At 36.1% G+C, this 17,430-nt stretch overlaps 1 protein-coding gene across 22 annotated transcripts in view; it reads right to left on the reverse strand.

Moving 5' to 3' along the window:
• EHBP1 (EH domain binding protein 1) overlaps window positions 1-17,430 on the reverse strand; it is a 479,839-nt gene that overhangs the window by 400,995 nt on the left and 61,414 nt on the right. For 6 of the 22 annotated variants that reach the window (XM_070235410.1, XM_070235390.1, XM_070235385.1 and 3 more), the window contains exons 1-2: window positions 10,918-10,968; window positions 5,560-5,664 (exon numbers count right to left, since the gene is read on the reverse strand). The gene's annotated coding sequence lies outside the window, so the exon portion shown is untranslated. Of the gene's footprint in view, window positions 1-5,559; window positions 5,665-10,724; window positions 10,995-11,446; window positions 11,533-16,958; window positions 17,029-17,430 lie in introns of those variants that run through there. The other 16 variants (XM_070235400.1, XM_070235417.1, XM_070235399.1 and 13 more) reach the window with 6 other exon arrangements.

Below are 17,430 nucleotides of genomic sequence, written 5' to 3' on the forward strand. Positions count from 1 at the left end.
GTTTTATTATAAGTTAGACTTTAATAAACCTTGGAACTGTATATGAAAAACAAAGAGTTTTCTAAATAAGTTTTTTTTAAAATATATATATTTTTTCTGCTTTATCTCCCCAAATCCCCCCTGCTACATAGTTGTATATCTTAGTTGCAGGTCCTTCTAGCTGTGGCCCTAAATAAGTTTTAATGCTGACTCAAAAATACCTTTTAGGGAATAATCTTTGTGGATTTGACATCTGTATAAAATAAAGTCTGTTCTACATTAAAATCATATATTTGAAGCATCATCTTTATGTAAATCACTGTACTTGGCATCATAAGAAATATAAAAATGAATTGATTCAATCCCTGGACTCAAGGATCTTGTGCTACCAAGGTAATTTGAAGAATTTCTGATTTCTTAAACTGTGTTCCATTGAATTATTTAACTTTGTAATTCTCCTTGATTCCTCCCTCACCATTAGTTGAAATGCTTTCTTCTCATATCAAAGTGGTTCTCAACCTGAGTCAAAGTTGAATCGCCTGAAGATCTTTTAGAACATACACATGGGATGACCACATCCCCAGACATTCTGACTTACATAGTCTGCAGTGGGATTTGGACATTTATGTTTTAAAAAATGATCAAGTGCCTGGGGCGAGGGATGGGGAATGGGGAATGACTGCAAGAGAGGAGAAGGTTTCTTTTTAGGGTGATGGAAATGAAAATTAGATTGTCATGATAGTTGCACAACTTGATACATTTACTAGAAATCATCGAATTCTGCACTTACAATGAGCTTTATAGTATGTAAATTACACCTCAATAAAGTAGGTAAGAAGGAAAAAAGCTATGGAATATGGCCAAAATGTTACCCAGGGGAGTGTATATTCTTTTTGATGCATCTATTGGTAAGAAAAAGATTGAAAATAAACAAACAGAGCACTCAACATAAGAAACTGGAAAAAGAACAAAAAAATAAAAAGAAGGAAGGAAATAACAAAGATAAAACAGAAATTTGATGGAAATAAAACCTGCAACTTGAAAACTAGTTCTTTAAAAAGAAATTTGATGAACAAAACTCTACCAACTCTAATACTAAATAAAAAAGAGAAAAACACAATTATAGCACTGATAATAAAATAAACATATAACAATAGATATAGGAGATGTTAAAGATATTAAAATAGCATATGCAACTTTATAGCAATACATTGAGAAACTGGATGAAATGGAAGAATTTCTAGGAAAATACAAATTTGCCAAACTATGTACAAGAAAAGGTAAAAAATAGATCAATATCCTTAGATATTTTTAAGTTAGTCAAATATATTCTTCTCTCAAAATTTCCAGGCCCAGGTGATTTTGTAAATTTTTCCAAACCTTTAAGGTACAGGTAACTTCTACATCATTTAAACTGTTTCAGATTATGGAAAGAGACGGAAATCTGTCAAATTCCTTCTATAAGTTTATCATAATATTTATACCAATACTAGACAAAAATTATACACAAGAAACAAACAATAGAAAATTGTAGTCTAATCTCATCCATGAATATAAGTACAAAGAACTAAAATTAAATATTAGCAAACTAAATATAGCAATAAGTGAAAAAGCAATACATCATGATGAAATAGAATTTAGAAATGGAAGCATAGTTCAACATCAGAAAATCTATTACTTTAATTCATGATATTAACATAGTAAAAGTCATTTACTCAGTTTTATAGATTCAGAAAAGGCAACACCAGTTCTTGACAATTTGTATGTGTAAGTGTGTGTGTGTATGTCAGGAAGATTCACTCTGAGCAAACATCTGTTGCCAATCCTTCCCTTTTTTCGCTTGAGGAAGGTTAGCCCTGAGCTAACACCCAGGCCAATCTTCCTCTACTTTGTATGTGGGATCCCTCTGCAGCATAGCTGATGAGTAGAGTAGGTCCACACCCAGGATCCAAACCCATGAACCTAGGCCCCTGAAGTGGAGCGCAGGGAACTTTAACCACTTGGCCATGGGGCTGGCCCTTTGACAAACATTTTGGTAAGCTAGGAATAAAGAAAAACTTACTCAATTTGATAAAGAGTATCTATCAGAAGTCAATAGCAAACTTTATATGAAATCTTAAAGCACTAGAGAGAGATGTCCATTGGAATCAGAAACAACAAAAAATGCTTGTCATCACTGATATTGTTCAACAATGTTCTGGAAACCCTAACCAATGTAATAAGGTGAAAAAAATTACTTTATTCTTTCTGTGGCTAGATAGACACATACATACATACACACATACATATGTACACACACATACAGATAATACATAAAAAGAGAGATATTAGAAAAGATAAGACAAAATGGCATGTGTATGTATCTAAAAAAGACAAAAGAATTGATTAAAAAACTATTAAATAAGAGATAGTAGTAAGGAAGACAGACATAAGATCAATATTCAAATTACTGATAGCCTTTGTAGATACCAACAGTAATCAATCAGAAATAATGAAAAAAGACTCCATTTATATTACCAACTAAACTATCAACTGCAATGGAACAACCTTATCCCAAAATATGCAGGAGATGAAGAAAACTATAAAATTTTCTAGAAAGTATCTAAAAGAACCCAGAAAAAGAGAAAAACATGTTATGATTCTAGATGGGAAGATGTGATGTTATAAAGACAAATTGTCTCAAATTTAAAAGCTCCAATGAGATTTTTTAATGGAAATTGGCAACATAATTCTAAGTTCATTTGAGTGATTAAATTGCAAAAATTATAAAGCAAGTTATAAGAATAAAAATAATGAGAAGGAACTCAATACTTTAAGTAACAAAGCTTACTATAAAGCTATCATGGCTAAAGTTATAGAATATTGGTACAGAAATAGATCAATGGATAAAATAGTGTTCAGAAACAGATCCACATAAATTCGTAATTTGGCATGTGAAAAATACATCACTTCAAACCATTGTGGAAAGAATGGACTAATCAATAAAGAGTTTGGGGTCAACTGTATGTCCATTTAGGAGAAAAAATTAGAGTTCTCTTAATACTACACATTTTAAAAACTAAATTCCAAAGGGATTAAATTGCTAAATGTAAAAAGGAAAACTTTTAGAATACAATATAGGAAACCTTTGTATAACCTTGAGATGAAAAGGTCTTCCTAAGACACAGAACTCAGAAGTCACACAGGAGAAGATGGACAAATGACCACGTAAAAATATAAAACTTCTGTAAAAGACATTTACAACAGAGAAAGAATACTATCCCTAGTATAAAAACAACTTTAAATAAACAAATTTTAAAAAGGAAAACACCCAACAGGGAAAAAGGCAAAAAATGTGAACAAGTAGTACACTAAAGAGCAAAATGCTAAAACAATAAACATGAAAAGATGTTCAGCTTCACCGACAATTAAGAAAATGCAAATTAAAAATGAGATTTCAGGGGCCAGCCCTGCGGCATGGTGGTTAAGTTTGGCTTTGGCAGCCTGGGTTCACAGGTTCGGATCCCAGGTGCAGACCTACACCACTTGTTGGTAACGCTGTGACAGTCACCCACATATAAAGCAGAGGAAAATTGGCACAGATGTTAGCTGAGGGCTAGCCTTCCTCAGTAAAAAAAGAAAGAGAGAGAGAGATTCCATTTTAATCCATCAAATTACCATAAATCAAACACATTGATGAAATCCAGGGTTGCCTAGGGTATGGGGAAAAGAAAAATCATATACTTCTGGTACAGCGTCAACTATGACAATCTATTTGGAACCACAAGTGTCAAATAACAAATAGCTATCATCACAACGTATGAATAACTATCAAAATTAAAAATATTTTTAACTAATACTTTTAGATTTATATTCTATAGTAATACTTGTACAACTGTGCAAGGATATATGTATAAGGAACATTATATGTAATAGCTAAAAATTTGAGACAACCTAAATATCAACAATAGGAGAATGGTTGAACAGATGCTGAAATAGTCATAAAATGGAAACCTCTGTAGCCATTTAAAGATTAGAGGTAAGTCTGATGAATTATTTGTGAAAAGTTATGTAACGATATGCAGAGTATGATTTTTGTGAAAACAAATAAGTACGCCTGCATGTTCTTCAAAGAAGTCTAGAAAGATACCAAAAGTTTGACTGTGTCTACTTGTTGAGTGGAAAGGGGTTGGGTGGATATGTGAGTGGTTGGAGATTTTCACCTACTTTACAAATAGTGTATTCTATAACAACCATATTTATTGAGTTACTTTTTCAATAAAAATAAAATTAACATATACAAAGGGATATAATAGACAAGATCAAGTGTACAAAATATATTTCATAGAAATTTATAATTTAAAGCTGAGTGGAATGGAAATAAACTATAACTCCCCAAAATCCTAAACAAGAAAGAATTTGAACTCCAACTCCATTTTTTGTGCATTTGTGTGAATTACAGAAACAATGACAAAATTTAGGGATTTAACTGGTACCAGAACCAAACCTGTATATATTCTAGAACAAAATAATACTGGAGTATTCAAATATTTGTGCATTCTGTTTTGGATCTGGGCCCACCTACACAAATAGACAACACTACAGACATTGGTGCCTTGCTTCTGGATTTCATCCAGATTATCATCCACCTTTTCACTCCAGGAAAGCTATTCCCCACCCTCAGTTTACTCTCAGCTCATTCTCAGTTTATGGTGGGGGGCGGGGCGGGGGGTGGGGTGCAGTTTTGGCCTGTAATACAAATATAGTTCTAAAGCTGAATAATCACTTCTTCCAAAGCACACAAGCCTAGGTCTATAGATCTAGTCTAATGCTGCAAGTATATTTGGTCTCAATTTGGACTCCAGATTAACATCAAATTTGGTAGCTTTTTCTTTTATTTCAATAGTTTCTTCAAAAGAGGATATAATTTTTCACAAGTAGGTAGATCGAAGCAATAGCCAGGATTGACTACATAGCCATAAAATTTAGTATAATACCAAGATTCATATACTTGCCTCTAAAATTTCAAAGATTTGGCATTACTTTCAGTTCAATGAACTTTTCTTAAAATGGAGCAACTTGGCTAGAGACGATTTATTAATTCAGAGTTTGTAATCTAAGGGCAATTGAAGAAACTTATAGTATGAGTCATGCTCCTCAAAATTTATGAATCTCTTTTGAAATTGTGACTTTATTTCTACTGAATAGTAAGATAATGTTTCAAAATCTGTGATTCCACTGAGCTAAGGGCAGCTCTTCAACAGGAAATAAATGAGGATTTCAGGTAATATCTGCAAAATCCACATGGCCAGTTTGGATCTCAATACCTATTCTTCCTTGAACAAACACGTGATATATTTGTTTTTCCTTTCCCAGATTTAAGCTCCATTTCCTCACCTTCTGGCCACATCAGTAAGAAAATACAACCTTGTGAGCCACAATGGAACCTCAAGTTGCATCTCCTGGAGGCATTTAGTTCCCCAAAGACCAAGAGCTGAGAAAACTTCAATTAAACAAAAAATAAAAAGTTTCCTTGATTTAGCTATTCAACTGCTTTAAAATAAATGAGTGCTGCTTCAATTTCTTTCAAATATCCCATACCTTGGCAACAAGGAAAGGCATTGACACGAGGAAAATTCACAGTCCTCCATCACATCTGGACAATGTTTCACACTTGACAAGTTCACAGCACAAGTTTTCCAGTGACTGAAACAAAGAAAAGATCTTCCTTTGATTAGAAGAAACTGATGGACCCTCTTTTTTTCCTTTTTCTTAGGAGTGTCCCACCTGTGCCAGATAAGCTCATCTTTATTCGGGAAATGTATGGAACTAAGAAGAAGTAAACGGAGGTAGGAAGATAATATCTTAGCTCAAGAGAGTGTCCTATAAAGTAATAGGTTACATACTTGCGTATGGCTCATGATCTCTGTAGGCAATTACAAAAGAGGATTTCTAAAACATTTTATCTACAATGACCCAAAATATTTGCATAAATGGTCAAACTACCAAGATGACTACTTCAAAAGATAATATTCCTTTTGGACAAGATTGTTTTTAAAATAGCAGCATCATTATCTTATCTTTGCCTGGTAAATTCAATTCTTCAATATCCCTGAAAATAGCTGATAAAAGTAAAAAAATATCAGTGCCGTAGTAATGGTTACAATTCATTTTTTAAAGCTTTTTATTTTGAAATAATTATAGATTCACAGGAAGTTGCACCTATAGCATAAAGAGTCCCACGTACCCTTCACTGTGTCATCTTATATAACCATAGTATAATAAAACTAGGAGATTGATACTGGTACATTACTGTTAATGTACCAATCACAGTTGCTATGTTACTCAGTCGTCACCATTTTTTTAACCTGCATTCATGTGTGTGTGTGTGTAGCTTTATACACTTTAATCCCATGTATAGATTCATGTAACCACAACTACAATCAAGATTCAGCTGTTGCATCATCACAAAAGAATTCCCTTGTGCCACCACTTTGTATTAGCCCTCCCCCACCTCATCCCCTCCTTGTCGTCTGGCTACCACTAACCTCTTCTCCATCTCCATAGTTTTATTTCAAAAATGTGATAAAAATGGAATCTTGCTGCATTTAGCCTTTTGAGATTGACTTTTTTCACTAGTCATAATGCCCTTAAGATCCATCTAGGTTGTTTCATGTGTCAATAGTTCACTCGTTTTTATTGTTGAGTAGTATTCCACTGTATGGATGTACAGAGTGTGTTCAACCATTCGTCCACTAAAGGGTATTTGGACTGTTTCCAGTATTTTGCGAGTAGGAATAAAGCTGCAATGAACATCCTTGTACAGGTTTTGTGTGAACACAAGTTTTCATTTTTCTGGGATAAATGTCCAAGAGTGTTATTGCTGAGTTGCATATTTAGTTTTGTATGAAGACGCCAAACTGTTTTCCAGTGTGTCTCTACCATTTTACATTCCCAACTACAATGTATGACAGATCCAGTTTCTCTGCATCCTCACCAGTACTTAGTATGATCACTATTTTTTAATTTTAGTCATTCTGATAGGTGAGTAATGATATCTCACTGAGGTTTTAACTTGCATTTCCCTAATGGCTAATGATGTTGAGCATCTTTTCCTGTCATTATTTGCAAACCGTACATTCTCTTCTGTGAAATCTCTTTATGTCTTTTGCCCATTTTATAACGGTATTGTTTGTTTTTCACTGTTGAGGTTTGAGAGTTTTTAAAAGAAATATCTATTCTAAATGTAAGGCTTTTGTTAGATACGTGGTTTGCAAATATTTTCTCCCACCAATTCATTTTTATAAGACTAAAACCAGAACTGGGCCATAGGTGGGAGGACATTTGATATTCTAGATACAGGATTATATCAAGGTTATGCGATTTTGACTCCAGCCATTATTTAAGCCAAACTTTGAGGCTTCTTGATACAGTGATATCCCAGTATGCTAAGCAGGATCAAAAGATGACAATTCACCACAAGTCAGGATTAGTGCATACATTTAAAAGGCGAGTATATTCTGCATAATATCAGATTACAAGGGGAAGCTCTTACTGCTGATGACATGCATAGTTCAAAAAAGCAGAAAATTTCTTTTCAAGGCAGTGGAATAAGGGGCAAACTGATCTTTAAGTCTTATATGTATTATTTTTAGGTAATATTTATTGAATATTTGCTAGAAAGTACTCTAAAATCATCTGATTTCAGATGCTATGACTTTTTTCTAGTATACCTTGTTTGCTCTAGAAATGGTGACTATACACTCTACATTTTGAGGGACAGTTCTAATTTCAAATATTCCAAACCATTGCCTCCATAAACCATTAAAATATCTTCCAAATATTAGACCATCAAAATTATATCTATTAGACTACCCCTTACATCTGGCAAAGATCCTTAGTTAGAATGTTCCAAATATTCCTACTTTCTCATATACCCTTCCCTGCTCACATCTCCTGATGCTCTAATGGTCATACTCTACATTACATGATCCTATCGCTTGGCCACAGCAGATTGGACAAAGGAGGGACACCTGACCCAAAGCACTCATCTGTAGACTGTTCAGAAGAAAATGAGCTGGGTCAATTAGATTCCTTTTTCAGAAACTTGGAATTGCAAATTGAGGTGAGGGTAAATAACCATAAAAGCTGGACTGAAAGATCACAAAGTGGCCCTATGGGCCATGTGCAAGTTGGCACCCAAGCTCTGGAGGGTGGCACAAGCAGATGCACGGAGAGAAGCAGAGAGCCCATGAGTTTGTTGATGAGGTTCCGGAGAGGAAGGCAGGAGTATTTGGGGCCCTGATGGCTTTCTGATTCTGGTTCTGGCTCAAGTCCACACATAGCCTTAGAAGACACTCTCTATTTTTCAAGTAACTTGAGTGCGTCTTTGCAGCCAAATGATCTCTGATTATGGCATGGATCCAGTGGTCTCATTTTTTAACTTAGAAGTCATAGTCAATAGCTATAGCAAAATTCGCATGATCTAATGAGAGCGGCATTCTTTCAAAGTTTTCAATTGACATTAAATCTCTCCAAAGAGAGACAGGCACTCCCACATACAACTGGTGGGAGTATACACTGGTCAACCCTTCTGAAGAGCAATTGGGCAAAATAGATCTCAAAATAAAAGTACGTGCTATAGATTCTCTTTTTAAAAATATATGTATAGAAAAGAAATCTGGAAGTATATATTAAAATAATAATAATAGTTATCTCTAGATGATAAGATTATGGATGATTTAAATGCTCTCCTTTTCTACAATGAGTATTTCTTACAATTTTTTTCAAAAGCAGATATTTAAAATATAAAAACCAACTGCCAGTTATTGACCTCTTACAAGTGCTAGGTGCTTCACAGACATTACCTAATTTAATTTTTTAAATGACCCTATGAGGTAGGTGCTGTTATTCTTATTTTATGAAGGAGGAAGTTGAAGCCTAGAGATGTTAAAGACTTTCTTATGTCATGGCCAGAAGCGGTCCTAAAATGTAAACTCTATGAGAGTGGGGATGTTGTCTGTTTTGTCCACTGTTGTATCCCAAGCATCTAGAACTCACTAAATATTTTTAAATGAACAATAGGCAGAACCAGGCCTTGTGCCCAAGTATGCCTTACTCTAAAACCTATGCTCCAAATCAACACACCAAAGAAGCCCTTCTGTGGTTTATGACCTTGTTAAGCATTTTCCCTCACTTTTTCCTTTACTTTATTTAAAATAGGAAGAAATGACCAAAAAATGAGAAATGGTTACAGAAGATGATGATGCTCTAGGAAATAAAAAGTCACATGATGGGTAACTGTGCTGCCCTAGTCAATAAATTAATAAGTTAGTTTATGGAGAAGCTTTATATTATATAACATTTATATTTTATCTACTATGCTGTTTGTAGTCATTGCCGGGAAAATTTGGATATTTGACCCTTAGTTATGAATTCAGCTGTGGATTTATTATGCCAATATTTCTATGGAAAAACTTGGCTTCTCTTATATAATTTTGACTTCCAGTAGTTTTTCTAGGAGTATAGCACACTGAAAGAATGAATGTTCTTGATACTGTTGTTCAAAATCATAATTTATTCCTTAGTAGCTACATTGCCTTTGAAATCAGCATGACATACAATTTTTGGAGAACCCGACATTCAAACTATGACTTTGTGAAAGTTATAGCAATGTCTTCCTGAGATATTAGAATAAAGCTTCAATTTATGACAAATATCATATTTCCAGTTCCTGATTCAATTTTACTAATAGCACCACAATATCATAATTTCTAGATCTTGCTCAGAAGACCAAGAAGCATAAGCTGGTCATACTTATTAAATTTATGAAAGGTCAAGTTTTCCATGCAGAAATGTTTGATCCTAAACTTTCTGCCATTTCCCTTCCCTTACTCAGTGTTACTGATTAACTTAAGGCATGAGGAGACATACTTAAAATGATATTACTAGAGACGTGCCCTCTATCATCATTCTGATTTAATATTGTTTTGGTAGTTCAGGCCAGTGTAAGAAGAGAGACGAAACAAACCCAAGAGAAATAAATAATGGGAGAAACAAAAAACATTACTATTTGAAGACAATTGATTATGTATCTAACAAAATGCCTAAGGAATCAGCTAAAATTTTTAGATTTAATAGAATAATAGACAGTGAGATAAATTATAAAATATAGAAAAGCCATTAAGATTCTTGAATCTCAACAGTTATTAAACTAGAAAAATGTAACTTACAAAAGAGATTCAATTTACAATAGCAATAAAATACATATAAAGGGAGTAGACTTAATAAGAAGTGTTTGGCTATATAAACCAAGTAATAAAGTTTATTGGACAATAACATCTAGGAAGAATAAAATATTGTAAAGATGTCAATTCTTAACATGGTCTTTTTAAATTTAATTCAATCCCAATCAAAATAAAAAGGGAATTCTCTTTAGAATTTAAAAAGAATGTCATAATACTCATTTAGAAAAGTAAAGAGGTAAGGATAACAAAAATATTCTAAAAAAGAGAAAGTACAATGAGCAAACAACATAGAAACATAAGTCAGTGAAACAGAAGAAAAACCTCAGAAACAGGCCCAGTTATTTACAAGGATTAAAAAACAACCAAGTGCAAAACAATAGAGAAGGTTTTAAAATAGATGTTTGTGAGAATCATTCATTAGAAATTCAAATTAAATTATTTTAGATCAAATACTTCATACCACCCCCCCCCCCAAATATATTCCAGAAGTCTTAGGTAACAAAATATCTTTAAACTCACAAGCGAATAAACAAGAGTGAGTGAAAGTTGATCAGATCTCTAGAGAGATTATACTTTCTAGGAGCTTGAAGCAATAGAAGAAATTACAAAGGAAGGGATCTTGATTTCTTACTTAATTTTTAAAACATTTTTTCAACTTAAAAAAAGAAAAACTATGTAGAAATTAGAGAAATAAGTTAATTTTTTAGGCTACCAGAACTTGCGTGGCCTGTTGTGTCCTCTGCACCTTGCACAGTGCCCGGACACATAGTAAATGTTCAATAGATATCTGTTGGACAAATACTGCAATCATTAACTAAGTAGACTTTGATTAATTATATAAGACAAAGAAGTGACCCTAGAGTCCAATTAGCCAGCTGCAACTAAGAATGATGAGTGCAAATTAATTTCTTTGGCCCAGATGCATGAGAACCACAGACAGGAGGCTGCCTAATCAGCTGTGGAACAGACAAGCGATGGGAACAACAGGTGGGCTGTGGAAGTGCTATCAGCCCAAATCATGTCACACTATAAGCATCAGCTGTTGGAGGATGTTAGCAGCCAACAGGCCACACCGGTCACGGGCCGTCAGCAAAAGAGGGCTTCATTCAATCAACAAATCTTGATCAACTTGGGAGGCCCAGAGACCAGGGTGCTGGATGACGGGGCTTATAAACAGCAGTCTCAGCTGCTACACAAAGGGCAGCTTTGTGTTTGGACAAGAGAAAGAGGGGACCACATACTTCTCCTAAGTCTTTTTCCAGGATAATTATTCAACGGAGTGAAGCATCCTTAAGCACTTGGACTTGATGGTTGCCGCATCTTCCATCTGAGACAGAGGGATTTTAACATTAGTATGTGAATGTTGTCAAAGTATAGTCAGGAAAACATACATTCAAAATCATTTACTAGTTGGGGAGTCTGTACAGTAAGATTTTTCTGCATTATTTTCAGTCTACTTTGTGCTGATGGCTCACAGCACTCAATACATTTTTGCTGAATCTATAAACGATTTGAGCATTATTTAGCTAAACCTAAAAAATGATCATTTTGATTTTGCCAAGACCTTGTTTTCCCATTTGATGGTGGAAACATAAGGAACTGGTCTAATGTTTGCTAATGGTTTGAATCTATGTGTTTCCATTTTTTAGCCCTGTTTGCCCAGGATGATAAAAATAAAGACATCGGGAGAAATTGGGAGCACAGAACTGTCCATCTTCAGTGCATGCCTGGATCCAGGGTTTCTCTGCTATAATGAAGCCCCCATAGGCCTACCTAGAACAATTGTCCCATCTGTCAGCTAGATTGTAGGATAGTTCCTTCAGGATAAGTAGAAATTCTTTTGCTACTATTAGCAGGCAGGCAGGCTACTGGATGGAATGGGCCAGAATAAGTTGTCAAATCATTCGTTTCCTAGCTATGCCTATAGCAACTTCCTGAGTACAACAAGCAAAGGAGAGTAGATTTAAAAAAACTATTTTTGAAATAGCCAGTAATGACAGGACCAGTGTTAAGCACATGTAAAATGGATATTTCTATTAGTGGCAGGATGAGAGAAACTGATACGTCAAATATTTTAAACTCCTTCATCAAATTGGAATAATATTAAAAGTGACTGTAATCTGAGGCAGTAGAATTCAATTTTCCTTGCATTATGGAGATTTCTCTGAGCAGACCCAGGTTAAATGACTGCCCTGAGGTTGATGACACACTGATTCCTAGTGCCAACAATGACTTCAGCCTGATGGCAACCTTTACAAATTGCTTCCTGTAAATTCTTTGTGAGAATAACAAACAATTCGTTTTGCTTGAGAGTGACTTTTAGCTAAGGGACTCCACCCAACAATCTGGATTTAATAAAACAAAATACACTTTGGTATTACAAACATCTCTTTTGAGATACAAGTTCCCCACATAAGTTTTTGTAAAAGCAAAGCATTTTCATTTCTATTCAGTGAAAGCCAGATGGATACTTATGCATAGCCAACAATTACTTAGTTTATCTGATGAGTTGATGGGGAAGTGTGGTAGGGGAGGAAAGGTCACTGAAGAGCCACGTGTGTGTGTGTGTGTGTGAAAGAATGTCCAACCCACTTTGCTGATACCAATGAACTCACTATGATTAAAGGAGGTGGAAACAGAAAACCTGGCTTTTTATTTTAAACAGCCATAAAAAGATGGACCCTGGGCCTTTTGACAGAAAGATGGTAAGACTTCTTTGGGATAGCACCTCCAAAATGTCTTCTCTGATTTTCTATTCCCATTTACTCTTTCTTCAGCTTCTCTCTTTTCAATGTTCTTTGCCAGCTGCAATCATCAATCAGAACTTATAGTTGTTTTCATCATCTCCAGATATATTGGCCTCAGAGCTCATGAAATCAAAATCACCTTATGCTTCTGCTACTCTTCTGGAGTCCATCAGAACTACACCACTCATCTCCTCAATCTGGCAGAAAAAAATCACTTTCTGAAGGACAACCATTCTAATATCCCCAATCTCAGTTGCTTATTGTTCAAAACTATGCCTTCCAAGTCTCTTTATTCTTATAAGAACACTTATTCATCTAACAAACACGTATTGGGCACCCACCATGTGGCATTATGTGGGGCATCTGGGGTCTACAATGATGTTGAAGACATATGGCTGCTACCTTTACAGAGCTTATGGGTGAGAAGGGAGCCAGGACACAGATAGCTCTAAGACAAGGTGGAAAGGAGCAAGCGCCATAAGAGAGACAAACGAAGTCCTGTACCACATTTGCTCTGAGGAAGCTTCCGGGTGGGGGCCTCAGGATGGCAGCACTGGAGCAAGACGCTAAGGGGCACGTGAGGAAATGTGTTTACCTTTTTTATTTATACTTCTTCTCTCTGTACATTATACAGTCCTTCCCATTTTTATTTATATTCTTCAAATGAGGCTTTTCTAATTAAAAAAAAACCTTTTTAATCTTGCAGGCCTCTCTTTATTTTCGTCTATTAACGTTACTTTAAATCTTTAATAAGTTTGCTTTTAATTGGGTATTGGATCAACTTCACAATGAAAGTTAAATAGGAGTATCTAAGTACCAATAGCAACATGAACTTACTAAAAAAATCCTCTTCAAATTTCACCTTTTCATAAACCCTGAAGACTTTTTCCATTCTGCTCCTTGCATAAGAATAATTGTGCATCATTGTTAGGAAGCACTAATTATCATTCTAAATTATACTTTGTTTCATCTGCTATTGTTTTCTATAATCCTTTCCCCACTTTTTATTTTTTCTCATTTTTATCATTCCTCCCAGCAGTAATGTTTTATTGTATCAAAGCATCATATTTGCTGTCCTCCTGTTTCCTGATAGGTGTGTATGTGGGCTTTTCCTAGTTTTTAGTTATACTGATGAGTACTTGTACACACATCCATATGTCTTTTCTTTCCTTTGAATTACCTCCTTGGTATATGTTACATTTTCCAAAGCTAAATAAAATAATATTAATGTATAGCTAAGGGGTGAGATCTGATAGACTGGCCACATTTGAATCCCGGCTCTACCACTTACCATCTGTGTGAACTTGGGCAAATTACTTAACCTCTCTGAGGCACCAATTCCTCATCTAAAACATAGGAATAATAATAGTACCCACCTCATATGATTAGTTTGAGAATTATATGAGATAGTTTATACACATAAGCCCTTAGAACTGTGCTTAACACATCGTAACTGTTCAATATTGTTAGCTTTATTACTACACAGGGTTCTTAGCGTACTATTTGTTGCATTCCAAAACTCAATAAATGCTAATTTCTTTCTTTTCATCAACCCAAATTACTATAACTTGGACAAAGTGTTTGATCATTTCTATTAATCATGGAATTATAAGCTCAGGGTTGTGAAGAATTTTAAAGGTTTAATCTCTGATTCACGTCGCATGTGTCCAAGATGCTTTCCAGAAAAAAGCATTAGCTTACAGAATCATCAGGTGCATCCAAACTTTCATCTTTGTGTACTGCTGTTCTTATTTTGTTGGTACAAGGATCCTATCTTGCATTTATTTACATTTGTATTTTTCCATTGTATTAGATGGAGCCTTTGGTTTCAAGTAAAAAATCTCAACCTTTTATAGGAAGGAAAAGCAGCAATACAGCTGGGTGCTTGTTTCCTCCCTCTGTCTCTGCTTTGGTCTGTGCATTGGTTTCATTTTCTCAACCCAGGCTCTTCTACATAGTAGGAAACCTGGCCTCCGAGAGCTCCCATGCTTCATATTGACGATGACTGCATCTCTTTGCCAATTCCACATTCCTGGGCAAGGATCCTTACTGGCCTAGCTTGAGCATGTTGCTCACTCCTAAACCTATCAACTGTGGCCAGGGAGTGGGGCACTATAACTGGCGGTCCCTCAGAGCTGTCTGGAGTGGAAGGAAGAGCATTAACCCAAAGACAGGGTGCCAAAGGGAAGGGCTCTGGCCAGACCAAACAATAGATTCCTATTACAGTTATTAGAGGAGCTTAGCATGTTTCACACTGGTTTACCGTTTCTGTGTGAACCTCCTCCTCTCACATGAACTGTTCATATCTTTGACCGTTTGTCATCAAGATAGATTTTTCCCTTATAAATTTGTATCATTTCCCTAATAGTTTTGGAAATACAACTCTGCAACTGTTGACCAAAACTAGGATGGCATCCACAAGAGTACTGAAGAACTACTATGTTCAAGGAGTTGTTTTGGGTACCATGAAAAGTTCAGAGAGCTGCATCACTGTAGAGAACTCAGTTTCTAATGGGGTTGAACAATATAAATAAAAAATGAAATAACAAAAGCCTGTACAACAGTGGTTCCTCAACTATGGAGACCATGTTCTTAAGAACTCTGAGACAGAGGACTTAAATCCCTATGGCGGAAACCATGTTAGGGAAAATGATGTTTGGAGTAAACCTCTGAAAACCATTAGAATTATGTTTTCTTGTACTAAAATAAATATGACTTTTATACATCTTTGTAGTCATGACTACTACAAGGATATTCAACCCTTTACCATTTCATACTCACTAGCAAGATACCTTTCAGTATCTTCTTTTCTGCAGTTTCAAGAAGAAGTTTATAAATCATTTTGCAGGATTGTTAAAAATACGCAGAGTGAGAAGAATTCTTTCTTGGGCTGCCTCTTCTGAATGTTCAAGGTCTTTCTTATTTTATAACTTGGTGGTGTCTATCAGACACACTATCGTCCTGTCCATATTCCTTGGGCACCAAGGGCTTCCTACTACAAGTATCTGCAACTCTGCTTGAAGGCTTTTTCCAGCTGCAGGGGCTGACCTGGTTGGGAGCCTGCTGGAAGTGCTGGGGACTGAATGCTTCCAGGAGTAAAAGATAGTTGGTGGCTAAATGCTCCAGATTTCATCCCTGAGGTGTGACGACTCAGAGGTGAGGGATACACAGTGTCCAGAGGTCTCCAGTGGGACTGGGCCCCAGTTGACCATAGCAGCAATGTGTTCATTAACACTTTGTATTGACTTCCTAGGGTAACATCTAAACAAACAGCTTGCATTAAAATCCTTCTTTTAGGGTATTATTTTGGGGGGAACCAAGCCTAACATGAAGTTTGATTCCCATCTCCTGGGCCTTGCCTCCTAAATATCTGGGTCTCAGAGAAACGTTGGAGGCTTGAGATGGAAAAAAACCTTTGAGAATTGATCTCCCCCAATACCCAGAGTTTTGCAGCCCTGGATCTGCCCATGGTAGCTTCATGCCAAGTACACGCATATCTCCCCTGTCTCTCCCCACTGATACCACAGGAAGTGCTTCCAAAGCCCGGGATTATTACTGCTTGTCTTCCTTGGTCCTGCCTCAGTGTTCATTCCAAAAATCTCGACTTTGTCTCTCTTTAGTTCCTTTTCTATTTCCAACCTCCATTTCTCTCTTTCCCCAGCTACCTGTGGAAGGAGTGATCTGCAGTTTACACATACCAGGATCGAAATTCTATAGTTGCTGATAAAATATAAATCCATATGTACTTATGCCTAAGAGAAGGTTATGATTAGGGAGTTTAAAATGGTGTGCTGAAGAGGAAGTAGAAATATAACCTGAGTAATCTGCAAAGGCCTCCTAGAGAAGGTTGAGACAACTGATCTAGCCCCATATCCCATTTTACAGGTGAAGAGACTCAGATCCATGAGGTTAAGTGACTGACTCAGGGTCCTACAGTGAGTGGTGAGCTGCCCCCACCTCCCACCCGTCAATTCCCTCTGTGTTCTGCCCCATGCTGCCCACTCACCATTTGTCCACTGGCAGCCTTGCCTCTGCTTTTGTCTTGTCAGCCTTAAAATGCGCCATGAGGATGAGGCCTGGAAAAGAATAAGAACAAATAGCACATTTTCCTCAGCACTCTCCACAGGGCGCAATATCAGTTGTCCTCAGAGGGTTTTGATATGGGTTGAAAATATTGTTTGTTTTGTTTTAAATCTTGGAAAATATTCTAGTTGCATGGAATTTTTTCTCCAGAATTAATCATGAGTAACATGCTCTTTAGCCTTGTTCTTTGGCAAAGCTGAAAACAAAATAGCCATTGTGGGCCTCCTTTGTTTAAACCGAGGGACTAATGACGTTGTTCACCCCTCCCACTGAGCAGCCCGAGGATATTGGTCTCTCTGGAGAGCACTGAGTACCCTGGGTGGCAGGACGCTGCTGAGCAAGCTTTCCCCGACCCAAATTGATTCCAAGGAGACAATTCCTCTAACTGTTCTTCA

Source organism: Equus caballus, chromosome 15 (assembly GCF_041296265.1).
Source record: "Equus caballus isolate H_3958 breed thoroughbred chromosome 15, TB-T2T, whole genome shotgun sequence".
NCBI lineage: Eukaryota > Metazoa > Chordata > Mammalia > Perissodactyla > Equidae > Equus > Equus caballus.